Source organism: Polistes canadensis, unplaced genomic scaffold, assembly GCF_001313835.1.
Source record: "Polistes canadensis isolate GaletaPanama2010 unplaced genomic scaffold, ASM131383v1 scaffold_0, whole genome shotgun sequence".
Classification (NCBI taxonomy): Eukaryota; Metazoa; Arthropoda; class Insecta; order Hymenoptera; family Vespidae; genus Polistes; species Polistes canadensis.
The window spans coordinates 2,389,783-2,404,851 of record NW_014569547.1 but is presented as its reverse complement, the minus strand read 5'-3'; the positions used below and the strand labels follow the sequence as shown (position 1 = coordinate 2,404,851).

The following is a 15,069-nucleotide window of genomic DNA, read 5'->3' as shown; positions in this document are numbered from 1 at the left end:
CTTAACTAATGCAATTTTGAAAGGTGTCGATTCCAAGAAAACACTAACAGAGTGAACAAGCAAGTAAGCAAAAAAAAGAGAAGAGATAGAAAAAGAGTAAGAGAGAAAAAGTAAGAGAGATTATTAAAAGTTCGTACGGGCTTCGTAGGAATGGTAACTAAACCAAGAGAGGATTCGATGACCCGATTCTTATGCACCGTTCAATCAAATTAATCCGACAATATCCGCTTTCTCGGGGGTTCGAAGAAAAGAGCTTGCTTGCCTCAAGCGTTCTCTCTTCGAAATTGATTACGTTTCCTCGTGACCGAGGTGAATGGAAATAAATGTTCCAAGTGTGGATGGTAGTTGCTCTACGAATTGAGTGGAGGAGTTCGATATATCAATCAATCGATCGATCTATCGTTAGATCAAAAGATCGATAAAAAGATATAAAATGTTAGATCGATGGATCCGATAAATGATTAGCCGATTAAGCAAAGAACCAAAGCCAAGAAGAGAGTTCGAGTGCTACGAACGGATCGTAACGTAATTAAGATTCCGATGGTGGGTATGGGTGGGTTGGTTGGCACGCGTGTGCTTCTACGTGTGCGTGTGCGTGTTCCTATGTCAGAATATCTCTTTTCATCCAAGAGACAAAGATAGAGAGAATCGTGACGGTGAATCGTGGCTTGCTTAGCACGTTACAATCTTATCCTTTGTCTTTTCTTCCTTGGAATTTAGTAAAGAAGTGGTGGCTACGTACTTATGTATATGATAATATATTAGTGTATTCGAGTATAAGAAAAAGATAAAGAAATATTAGAGAGTATGTGTGTATACGTGGAATCAAAAAAAAAAAGTCGTTTTAACACTAGATATTGTGGTATCTGTGTGTAATACTCGTTTATCCATATAAGTGTATACTAGTGTAAGAAAGAGTAATGTGTTAACCGTGAAAAAAAAAAAACTACGTTTTAACATTACAATCTTGTATGTGTGTATACGTATGAGTGTATCCATATAAGTGTATGCAAGTCTAAAAAAGAATGCTACGTGTATACACGAAAAATGACGTTTTCACGGTACACACTTGCATACTGTACGTGTATGTAAGTGCACGAAGATGTCCATATAAGTGTATGGAAGTGTAAGAAAGATATGTAGAGAGAGAAAGAAAGAAAGAGAGAGAAGAGAGTGGTGCGTGCATACAAGATGTTTGCACATGCTTTGTAAAAGCGAACTCTTGCGATTGCGCAGGGTGTGCAAAAAGAATAAGAAAGAGAAAGAGAGAGGAGAGAAAAAGCAACGCGTTTCGAAATAATCCAAGCTTGGAGGAGTCTCCTTCTTTAAAAAGGAAGGATGAGAGAGAATCTTGTCGCGACGCTTCTGTATTTCTCAACTAAGAGGAAGAGAGAGAGAAAATATGCTTGTCGTCGGGTGTGTTCTCTCTCTTTCTTTCTCTGAATATATATACGACAGATAGGAACTTTGCCAGAGTGGGCAAAGAGAAGTGGCAGGCGCGGAGAGAGATGTATTCGTAAACGGCACGAGGCAAAACAATTTAAAGGATATACTTGGAACCGTCTGCCTCTTTCACGCCACCCACACGAACACTATCATGATTCATCGTTCAGTAGTAGTAATAGTAGTAGTAGTAATGGTCGGTGAAGTTTCAGAACGATTCGACCGTGACTCCTTTTATGACCGATCGATCTTTAACTTGATCCGATACGTTAGTTGTCACGAAACGTTTTGAACAAAAATAACAATTAATTTTATATTTAAACTCCCCATTAACATTCGTGATTTTAACAATACGCGCAATAATCGTTTTAATCATTTATCGAACGAGTTATTATTTTATTGATATGATATGCGTGCTACGTGTAACAAATTGAGAACAAATTTGGGAATACGTTTGTACGGAATATTTAAACATTTTCATTTTTTTTATCGCAGATAAAAGATTCCAGATATCTCGTAATTTGTTTCATTTCTTCGAATCGTTATAAAATGCCAGTCGTCAAAGATTACTTTTTTTTCCCCCTGCTAATTAATATTAATATTAAATGAAATTTCAACGTATTTATTTCACAAAATAAACTTTTGTCATTTAAGATTAAACGTAATTAATATTCCTACCGATTAATAAGTTAATTACTGTTCAAAAGTTTAACTGTTATATTTGATAAATATTTTTAATCAAAGTTTAATAAATATAAAAGCACTATACAATTTTATATAAAATAAAATAAAATCCACGGGATAATATTCAAAGCTCGGTCGAACAGTTTTGGATTTATTTAATCAGTATTACATATTTATAGCTTGAATGCAAATGATTTAAAATATTTTTTTCGGACAAAAAGCATACGATAAGTATTTATTATTTGGAAAATGAACTGGAATCAGTGAAATAAACAGAAATTTAAGAGATACGATTAGATGTTGGAAACTAAAGTATAGTAGACGTTTGTGCTTTGCAACAGTATTGCGAAATTGTAGGAACGAGAATGAATGGGAAATGGGTCAAACGATTAAACTTGTCGAGCATGCACGCTTCTACTCATCTTCGTTCTTTTTACTCTTCCATTTATTCTTCCCCCTTATTTTTTTTTTTCTTTTTTTTTTTTTTTCTTTGATAAGAGAAGTCTTTGGGATGCATTCAAAGAGACTACTAGGATGTTCATTTGACCGGTTCTTCATCATTGACAATGGATCTACACAGATACTACAATTGATTTCTATGATAATCTGATCAAAGTGGTACTAAACTGTATCTCTCTCTCTCTCTCTCTCTCTCTCTCTCTCTCTCTCTTTATTTCCAACGAGTAAATGAATCATTCGAGTTACACGATAGTAAATTTAACGGAACGGAACGGAAATAAGATTTCTGTACTCGAGAGGTCCATCTCTATTTTTACGATCATTGTGTCAGTTTGTTAGAAAAGTAATTCTCCCGACAACGTGCCTTACGAACTTTCGACAGTGTTTACATTCAAGTCCCACGTTCGAATGATCATAGAAACGTACCATGTAAAAGGAATTCTATGTGGATATGAACGATTGAATAGTTCAGTATATGTGTGAGTTAAACTTATGAACATTAAAGTGGGTCTAGGTCTAGGTAATAGTCGCGTGCTAACAAACACACGGAACGTATAACTTAACTTACTCTTATCTTAAACTTCTATGGTGAAAAATTTCAATTTTTTTTTTATTTCTTTTTTTTTTCTACTTTACCGAATGAAAGTTCGTGTACTTTAACATTTCTTTAAAGGGGAATAAAATTGAATATATATATTGTATATATAATTTAAAAAAAGTATCGAAAGATACGAGAGAAATCTTAAAAAAAAAAAAAAAAGAAAAGAAACGGAATAATATTCTCGGGTAAGAACGTAAAGTTGTAAATAAATTGCCTCCCGTTTTTTCTTCTTCTCTCTCTTCCTTTCTTTCTTTTATTTTTATATCACGATCGTAACGGATCAACGACGCCTGAGAAGTAGCATGAACATTAAGGAGAAATTTCAAGTGGTTGCGAACGAACTCGAAGGAAAGACGACGAGGAAGACGACGAAGGACTCCGTTTACGACCTGTAAAGTGATCCATTTCGACGAGTAGATCCGAACATCGACAAATATCTTTGAACCGGTGAAACCACGAACCGCCCTTAAGCGTCCTAGAATTCGCTCCAAACCACGAAACTTCTCTTCCTGTCGGTCCTTAAACCTTTGCCAAAGTCACGAGTATTCTCAAGGAATTCCCCCCCCCTCCCACCCACTAAACTTACTCTCAACCCTTCCTCTCTCTCTCTCTCTCTCTTTCTCTGTATTCAATTTTTTCTTTTCGCGTACAAGTGGTTTACGTAAAATGATCGAACGAAGAAAACACCTCTTTCTCTTGCTCGTATAATAATTTGCATTTTTTTTTTTTTCTGGAAAGAGAAATATAATTATTTCTAGAAAAATCAAAGTATATATACGAAACACGTAACATCACTCTCATTGTTTTATAATTGAATAATAATAAATTTATTACAACATCGCGTTGAGTATATTATTTACTTAAATAAAAATATAATCGAGGTCTTTCCTAGTTTTTCTATTTATTTTCTCAAACGAGCTACTTTTTCTTCTTCTTTTTTTCTTTTCGAAACGCATATAATATATACATATATATAAAGATAGAAAAAATAACAAGAGAGAATTAAGAGAAACGAAGAGAAGCATTTCTTTATAAACTCAAGGCCACTTTTGTTTACCGTATTGAAACCTCCAGTCGAATAATTCTTTTTTTCTCGATTTTTTTTTTTAAAGAGAGCAAAGGAGGCAGCGAGAGATAGAGGGGTGGGGGGAAAGAATGGGGGAGGGTCTATCTTAAGATAACGAAACCATATAACGTTGATCGAGTGTTTGCAAGGACGTATATATATTATATTATATATATAAAAATGTTGGTGTTCCGAAGGAGAGTTCCATAACGAAGTAAGTAGTATCTTTTCGAGCGTTCGTTTCATTCTCATAAAAAAAAGGGCTCGGTGTGTGGTCGTAAGAGTTGCCTTTGATTGGATACTGCAACGGGTATATCCAAGTTGTTAAAAGAAAAGAAAGAGAAGGAGGGTAAGATACAGACAGGCAGACAGACAGAAGATAGAAAGAGATATATATATACATAGTTAGAGAAAGAGGTTTATTAGACAAAAAAAAATAATCATCTCTTTTCCGGTACTTAATATAATTTCCCCTTTGTTTCATGCTAACTCGTTAGCCTGGTTATATTAACCTTTTCAAAACCAAATATTTAATATTTCAACGATAAAATATAATACTTTATATTATATTTAATTTGTATGATAACAAAAAAGATGTTTGAGTATTATGAAATTTGATTAATATGCCAGAGAAACAAATTAAAATATTATTTTACCTTGTAACAATTAATTAAAACGAGATGATTTTTTATTATATAAATTTGTAAATAAATATTCATATATGTGACAAAGGTTTTGAAAAAGTTAAATGTTTTATAATATCATATTATACACCATATGATTGAGAGAAATAATCTTTCTTAAGAATAACGGTTTTGCAATGATTAAAATATCGCAGATAAATCTAATGTAATATCTAATTCGTAACGTTTATTCATTTGACGGTTTAGAAACTGTCAAAAAGGTCTACGATAATTCTAAGGAGAGTTTTTAAACGCATTTGTTCCGGTTGGTCTACTCACAAAAGAACGAAAGGTTCGTGGGAACCTTTTGAAAAACTACATACATAGGACATATACGGTGGGACCTACTGTACGTCTCCTCTGACGAAATCTTTCTCGAGAATATACGTACGTAACATACATAAAAAGACATACCTGTCACTAACACATTAACGATATAGATAATACAACTAAATGCAAACAGATCTGTTCACATAGATTTGAATTTTCGAAACGTTTCCCATAACTTTTTCAGTCTTCTTCTTATCTGGGCTTTTCTTCAAAATCACACACACACTCACTAATGTATATCACTCTACACACATATATATATACACATCACACACATGTACACGCACGTGTATTACAGTTTACGTTGAACGTTTGCACAGGAATGTTACAAAAATAGATTTTCTTTTCGTCGTTGTTATTTTGAACGTAAACGATGAACAAACACACGTATGTTTTACGAAGCAATTAAAATCGAAGCGACGAAAACGAATGAATAATTATCGAACGAAGGATTGGTAACCAAAAAAAAAAAGTAAAACGGGGAATAAAAAGGGAACCACTTCGAAATACACACACGAAACGTCAGTACAAAGCGGAAGCCGTCGCGCAACTGGTCCCCTCGTGCCGACTTGCCGGCCGCTCGGTACCTTTCGTATTTCTTCGTGTATTCTCGACTACCCGTGTAGGCGACTTGTGTTTTTTTATTTCTCTACTTCCCTACCTACCTCTCTCTTTCTCTCTCTCTCTTTCACACGCCCTTCTTCTCCTTCTTCTTATTCTTCTTCTCCTTCTTTTCCTCCTATCCTCTCCACTCTCTGAGAATCTTTCTCTTTTTTTTAAATTTATACTCTTGTATAGACTCATCATGATTCTCTCTTTCTTTCTTTCATATCAGCATTGAACTCACTTTGACCTGTGCACGGTTTCTTTTTTTTTATACCAGTTTTTCGAGTATAGTATTCGAAAACTGTGTTAAGAAAATATTATTACAATGATTTGTTAAAAGATTATTTTGGTTTTTTTTTTTATTATATTCATTGAAAATATATAATTTTTCGTGTTGAATTAATCATGTCGAACAAGTGTTTTCTATATAAACGAGTAGACGATTAATTTTTATTTCAAACAAATATTAAATCCCTTATAAAAATCATCGTGACTAAAATGTATATAATATTGAAAATTAATTTTGAGATTAAACATTTATTTTATTTGAAAAATTTCAAATAATGTTTTTACACGATAAACATTTATCTTTCGAATAAGTTCATTGATTATTAGTATCGAATAATAATTACAACCATGAAAATTATTCGCGTAAATCGTTGCAAACGTAAAAGAAAAATAAGAAGAAGAAGAAGAGGTCCTTGATGGATTTTATTGATCTCAAAATATATTAAAAATAATTGTTAAAAATAATGAGATAAAAATATTGAAAAGTATTCGCGTAAATGGTACGAAAGGGAATTATATTGAAATTGACTATGTGAGGTGTTTAAAAAGCATTAAGTTTTAACAGTCTCTCTTCTTCCGTGGGAGGAAAATTTGCCTTTTATCGAGCGAAACGATGCGCGACGCATATGTTACCGATCAATCGGCGATTAATTAAAGCCTCGATTGCACGTGAATTTGCAGTTAAGGCAATAGGGGTTAATTAACTATTAATTGGCGCGCCGTGAACGAGCCAATTAGTGGCATTTTATCGTCTTATATGCGGCCAGTACGCGTTGCTCGTACGCACGATATACGAGTATTGTACATTATCCTAACTGGATCGTTAAACTAGTAATAGATAAGAACCATAACTCCCAATTTACGTTATTAAAAAATTTCACTTTAGTACTATCTACTCAACACAACATTTTTGACCGTGAAAGAAAAAGACAAAGAAGAAAAAATACTCTGTTTTATATATTTTTGTATCAATCGTATTTACATATACCAATCATTAGAACGAAATTGTACGTTCTATAGTATAAGATAATTCGGAATAAGTGGCATTGATTATCGAAGGAATAACAATTATAATGCCCTTCCACGAATCATTTATCGCGTATTATATTATTTAACGATATAGTATGATTTATTGTGTTGGTTAATTGATTAATTATCCCCTTACTCATTCCTACTCGAGATGTTTTTATAAGCGTAAATATACGTTTATTTTATATCAAGCATTTGAATTTTCCAATCGTGCATGGTATAGACACGTATGTAGATATTTGCAGTTATAAAGATAAAAAAAAAGGAAAAAAAGAAAATAAGAAAAATGATTCTCGAATCCAGGTGAAATTTAGAAAACATTTTTCCGTTGATTCGATACTAGCGAAGAAATCGAGCGTACACGAGAAGGTATATATAACTCTATTGTAGATACATATATATTATATATTATATTTACCAACCAATAGTCTGTCAACGATCCTCTATTTATTCAGTCAACTCTAAGCCAATTGCGTTAGGAGATAAAAGCTTTCCATGTTATAATATGAAAACAAGTTTATTTCTATACTCGAAAGTTTTTATTTCTTTGTAAATTTATGTGTACGTGTGAATCCACTCTTTTATCCAAGTAATAAAAATATATATTTAAATAGTTGATTTTTTAGCAGAAAATTTATAAATATGTATTGGAATGTTAAAGTGTTGTTTTCAAACTTTTCCAAAAATTGACAGAAAATATATTTTCTTCAATTTAATATTCAATATTTAAGTATAAAGGATTTTTATATATATATAATAACTGGATTAGAATTTTGTTTCATTATAGTAAATATATGATAATACAATGCAAATTGTTTATCTTTCTACAAAAAAGGACATATATATAACAAAATTTAAATAATATATTTTATAATTAACGTAATACATTTTTTTTTAAATAAATATTATATAATAATCTTTTGAAAATAATTCGTTAGACTTATTTTATACGATCAAACATTGTTCACGGTTTTTTTCTTCAAATTCACTATACACCATTCGCGAATCTGTTTAACTTATTTAAATTATACAAGGATATATTCAATAAAGAAAATAAGATTAGTAACACATTTAGACGAATGTTATATTAACTGATTAGAATCTCGAATATCGCAAATCGAATCTTTCGATTGTACAGATACGAACAAGCGATTTTCTAGTTCCATGAATGCTCGGCTCGTATCAACCTTAACGTCGTTTCGTTCAATTACCAAGTGCATAAACATAATGTAAATTTAGAGCAACGTAACAGTAGTAAGAGGTATAGAGAGAGAGTATATACAATACAGGGTATATAACTCATGTATAATGCAGAAACACAACGGATAGGACGTTACAATGCGATATTGCACCGTACGCGTTGTGTATCGATCTCGGTTTCCACCCCCAAGTTTCCCTCAGATTTCCTATCTAACTAACAACCAAAATTCTTCCTATCTCGTCTGGTAACATTGTCAATTCGTATTCATTTTTTAATTTTATTTAACTCTAACGTTGTCGATGATAAAACGTTACGGAAATGATTATTTTCAGTTCGTTAAATTATAAGATAGCTAAATGATTCGAATTTCGAGGAAGCAAGATTGATTAAATAAATGAGTTAAAAAAAAGAAAGATTGACAATTAGAGTGGATTTAAGAAATGAATGATATCGATCGATTTAAATTGGAATATTTCAACGAGAGAAGAATATTTAAGTTTTCAACAGGATAGAATTGGAATCATTGTTGAGATTTTAAATCTTTTATATGAGTTTATTAACTTGTAATGTAATTTTTGAGTGAAAAATATTTGGTGAAAGGGGCACAAAAATTGTAATCTTAAAATTTCGTTAAATGAAAAGAAAGTTCTCACGTGTGGACAGAATTATTTTGTTCAAAAATTGCAATTAAAGATAATTGTTTGGATTTTCGATTATACCATCGTATATTATTTGTAAATTTTTCAAATAATTTTAACGAAGAGAAGAATAAATGCGTGGCAAGGGTTGAGAATCGCTGGGTTAAATGATCTCATTGATCCTTCGCGATTCGCATGAACAGACAAATTTAATTTCATCATTTCCATCAATTCGAAAACTCGAATGAAGAATCTAAAAAAGTAATGATGAAACTTGAGCATTAATTATTATCCTTTGATTTGTAACTTCATTTTTAATGAGATAAAATAGGATGAAAGTATTACGATATATTTTATCGATCGCGAAAGGAAGAAAAGGGCCACACCTTTTGAGATCAACGATATCAAGGATGGAATGCAGCTTATCTGGTTATCAATGGAATGCAAGGCTTTCGCATCTACGTATAGTAAACTTGCCACGACTCGGGGAGTCGTCTAACGCGTTGCACACACACACACACACACATATATACAAACTCACACGAATAATAATATTGGACTTGAAACCTGAGGCGTACTCGATTCCTCTCGCACTGATATTGTAGATTTGGATCGACAGAATTTGAAGTGCACTTTCCAACCTTTGTAACCTTTAAACTTGTCTTTTCACAAATCTATTGAATGAGATAAAAAGATATAAAGATGGAAGAAAGAAATCAAGTTGTTTGCGTTGACGTGCAATAAAGGTTTACACACAGGTTGTACTTTGCCGTTGATAGTAATGGTAATAACAGGGTAATAGAGATGATGACGACAACGACGACGACGACGATGATGATGATGATGATGATGATGATGATGATGATGATGATGTTGATTATAATGACGACGACTACAACGACGACTAGCAGAATACTGTTAGCATTAGTGACGGTGATTATGACGATAATGTTAACAACTAGCCATCAGGAAGATTATAATACCGGTTCACATTAAAAATTTTCTCGATCGTATCCTCTACAACTTACTTTCTTACTTTAATTAACAATTTTTATTTTCATTTTAAAAATAAACAATTATATTATATACGTTTATCAATATATTTATATGAAAACGATTATAACATTCGTTTGCGATGCCATTTGATTAGACGAGAGATTACAATTTCTAAACTCACATTGTAAGTAGACAACAAAAATTGATACTAATACCTTTGATCATGCGCACGCAACGTAGGATGTAAATGATTCATTTCCTAAGAGGATTAGAATACTTTACTAGTAGGACTAGTATAATTAGAACAATGAGAATTGCATATAGTCTATCCTTATCTTTTAATCTTCCTCTTTCACTCATTCTCTCTCTCACACACCCTCTCTTTCAATCTGTCTGTGTGATGGTATATAACTAGTCGGTTCGACGATATTACTCACTTTCCCAGCTACAAATTTACTTAGCAATTAAGCAATTAGCGGGCTACCGCTAATTGACTGATTAAGTAGCCTACTCGTTGAGAGGGAGTTAGATTGATACCGGTGGTGGGTTCGTCGAAGCGAATCAACGTTTCAGGAAATGTTGCTGCTGCTACTGCTGCTGTTCGAGCGGGACATTCAAACTGGGAACCATTTCTGTGTGTGTGTCTGTGTCAGTGTCTGTCTATCTGTCTATCTGTCTCTGTGTGTGCTTTGTCTACTTACTCTCTTTCTATATCCGTATACATATATAATCCTTTATATACACACACACACACATACATACACACGAACGATTCGCGGTACCGTTGATTAGCTATCACCTAACCGAAAATGAGTTACCCTTCGTTAGTACGATCGTTAATGCGTACCGGAAAATCTCGGAAAGTCGATACTCCCCCACGTACCCCAACCCCCCGCGGCTACCACCGTTAGTCCTGAAATTAAGCGTTTTATCTTAATTTAGAAAATTCGTCGGCAAATTAAACCCCAAAGCTTTGATATTATTATTATTATTATTATTATACAACGTATATATCGAATAATAAAATAATAACGTTGCCTGAATTTATGTTTAACGTATATAGATATATATTTTCGTTTAGATTGAGTCTTAATTGGAATATAACAAAGTAAGATTATATTATTTTCATTCGAACGAATAAATCGTACAGGAAGTTGTTGTTATTTATTTTGAGAACGTTTTGTATACGACCAACCCATTATACCATTTCCTCCTATCACTTCCTCTTCCCTTTTATTTTTTTTTTTCGCTTTCTCTCTTCCCGTCCGAATCGTGTAACATTTTTTTTCACAATCTTCCTGGTTGCGATCAAAACTTTTTTGATGGGTTAAAACTTGCGCGATATGTAGGTACCACTACGTATAATACGAAAGATAATCCGATAGAGCTTGGATATAATTTGAAAGGCGATGTTTGAGTTCCCACCGGCCTTGGGCTCGCATATGCATTTCCGTTCGTTTGGTCTGGCTCCGTGCGAGAAAGAAAGATAGAGAGAAGAGAGAGAGAGAGAGAGAGAGAGAGAGAGAGAGAATCCAAGTGTATGGAAATATACATACACATATATTCGTGGTTAAGTATATTCTATTTGCAACTACGCATCCACATACATACTTATACATACACGAAGCAATAGTTAAATATATATGTAAGGAAACACATATATACATTTCTATATAGCAGGTATATTCTATTATATTTGCGAACACACATATGTAAGCGAGTAAATTCGCACATACGTACAAAGTCGGATACATGGATGTGTGTATATATGCTTACACATAAACGTATACATTCACGCGTGGAACGTATATTCTATTTGTAAGTACATAGCCATACATATAAACCAATATGTATATATACACACGGATATAGGGATGTATGAGGATTGTAGAGATGTGTGAGGTACGAAGTTATAGGACGCTGCCTGTTGGCCGTGTTCTCTGATTGGGCCGAGCTAAGCTTGCTTTCTCTCTCTCGCTCACTCTCTCTCTCTCTCTCTCTCTCTCTCTCTATCTATCTACCTCCTTCTCTCTTACTTTGGTTCCTGCTTAGCATACCTAACTATGGAGGAGAATTCCTCGGCGGGACGACTAGAATCGCTCCGATTCGGTTTAATTCCGAGCTTAAACCAGGATATCTCACGATCACCTACCTACCTACCTACCTACCTACGAGACATCTGGATCGTTCTTTTCCTTCTACGTGTAGAAACGTGTTCTCCATTCGTTTACTTTTTTTTTCCAACCCGACCTTTATCCCTTCCTTTTAACCCGTTCGTCCCTCTACCTCCCATCTCCCTTTCCCCCCCCCCCCCCGCCGTATCCTTTTATCTATCTTCAATTTCTTTTCTTATTTCATGGATTAATGCATTTTTAAACATCGAATATAAAGTGTATCTTTCGTTTCTTTTTTTTTCTTCTTCTTCGAAATGTTCTTCCTCTTCCATCGTATTAATTATAAATAAATATTTTTTTATACTTTATAATATCTTTGAAATATGAATATATATTTAAAGTGGTATTATAAAGAAGATGAGAATAAGAGAAAGAGAGAGAGTAAGCAGTTATGGTAGTTTTCTTCGCGATATCGTTAGAATAAAAGAAAAGTGTCGTTGGTAATTACTAGATAGCTGATAATTAAAGCAAGGGGGGGTGGGTTTGGGGGAGGGGAGTGAAACGAAGTTAAGAGGTGCCAGTAAAGGAGCAAGGAGGTAGAGGAAAAAGTAGAGAAGGTGGCGGAGAAAAGGGGCAATGCACAACGACGAATTTAAAAGTTAAATTGTGTTTCGCTCATGAATTATGCATTCTCAAGGAGAGACTTCTGATTGCGCGGAAAGTTAGATCTTTTGAATGTATGTATATATATATATATATATATATATATATATATATATATATATATATATACTAAAGATGATATATATCGCACATTGGTCAAATGACCCTCCCCTTTAACATTCTCAACCCTTTTTCAACACTTTTCCTTCAGACTCCTCGATATGACAACTTATAATCATTCGATCGTATATTTCTTTACTTTCTTTCTTCGTTTATCTTAATTATAGAAAATTAATTTCCCATTTTGTTTTTTTTTTGTTTGATCAAAATTTGAGAAACAAAAATGAACGTTCGTTAGTTTTGTTGCCAAGCAAGCAAAGCAATGAATAGTTCGCCACCGTTGTCGTCGTCGTCGTCAGCCTTTTTTTCGTTGTCTGTATTCTCTCTCTTTCTTTTTATTTCTCTTTCTCTCTTTACGTCGACGTCGAGAAATGGGAAATATTTTTTATTTTTTTAAGTCGGGTGTCTACGTCTCTTCGACGCAAGCGACGAATTGGAATAGCGAACTGTGAGATCTAAATTTAGCGAAAACTTTCCCGAGATATTCGCGTGGTTAGATCGTATTTGTATATTTGTGTTCGTCCTACACGTGTGTATGTACGTGTTTTTATGTGTATATATCGCGCGCACGTTTCATCTGATATTTACTGTGATGTATTAAAGAATGAGTGCTACATATTTTAATTTTCTTTTTTTTTTTTCTTTTACACGCGAGTAGAATGACGTTCGAATAATTATTTTTTCTGTTCGGTTCATAAAAATGAAAGAAAACATTTAAATTTGATTGATCAGGATAATTTTAAATGATCGCGTTTTTAAAGGTAAAGTTTAGATTTTTATTTATAGACTTTTATTTTCTCTCTTTTAAATATAAATATGTATTATATTTATATAATAAACCCTCTCCCTCATATCAACCATTACCCCATGTCTCATTTAAAATCAATATAAATTCTTTGGTAAGATTTTTCATACGTTATAAAAAGAAAAAAAGAAACAAATAAAAAAACTCTTACCAAATACAGGAGTAAAATAAAATATGACGAAACAAAAAAAAAAAAAAAGAAAAAGAAAAGATTGAAGAAACGTATCAGACGAGTGTTAGAGATCTATCGGAAACCCATATACGAGGGTATCTATTTTTGTTCTCAAACCCGATACACGTATTTGACCATATACTAATCTGAAATCATTTTCTTTTCGACCATTCCAGATTATTTCCTTTTTCGCGTAGTCTTCATTCTTTTCATCGTTTCTTCTTCTTCTTCTTCTTCTCTATTCTGTTCTACTCTACTCTTTCTCATATCTCTTCCTTTACCTTTTCAAACGTCTTCCACAGAGTCGACCAATAAATGCCGTAACTTGGCTGGCTTCAGGGTACAAAGTCGTTTTCACAAATGGAACGCCCATGCGATAGAGAAAATTGCGCGGCAATAACAAAGCGATACCAACGAACTCGAGGGTGAAGGGTAGAAGGAGGAGGGGTGGATGGTGGGAAGGAAGGAAGGAAGGGTGGAAGAGGAAGGTTGGATGTTAAGACGAATCGAGTCTCGAACTGAGAGAAACTTAGTGGACCCTTCTTCTCTTTCTATTCTATTCTATTCCTATCTTGTAACGTTATATTTCTTTCCTTTTCTCATTTGTAATACTTTTCTCTTTGATAAGATAAAATATTACGCTTATTTTATATATATATATATATGTAATATAATATTGTCCTTTTCAGGAGAAGAGACAACGTTTATTGCAATAAAAGGGGAGAGTTTCATTTTGTTGTTCTTCTTTTAGTATAATATTATCCTCGTTGGATTCGGTTTTGGTATAAATGAGATAGAGATAGAGAATCAAGGATATGGTATTAGATAAATTGCAATGCTCGAAGATTATGCTGTTGAAATGTGTTCGATGATAACTTGGTATTAGCTGTCATATTTTTCGAAAATAAGAAATGTGTGTGGACAAAAAAATATATAATAAAGTAATAAAAAAAGTAATATTTGCTATGTATCAGATATATAATATTATTAAAAAAGAAAGAAAAAAAAGGTTAAAATATAATAACATTTTTCACAAGTAAGAGTGTGATTTAGATTTACTTGTTAAAATAAGTTTGATGAAAACACGGTATTACCTGTCATATATTTTATAGATGAAATGGTAATAAGAAATAAAAAGAAAAAAGCAAAAAAAAAAAAAAAAAAAAAAAAA

At 33.0% G+C, this 15,069-nt stretch overlaps 1 protein-coding gene across 1 annotated transcript in view; it reads right to left on the bottom strand.

Annotated features, from left to right (window-relative positions):
• The window catches only part of LOC106793116 (dystrophin-like), a 339,379-nt gene that overhangs the window by 28,209 nt on the left and 296,101 nt on the right, over positions 1-15,069 (bottom strand). The window lies entirely within an intron of this gene.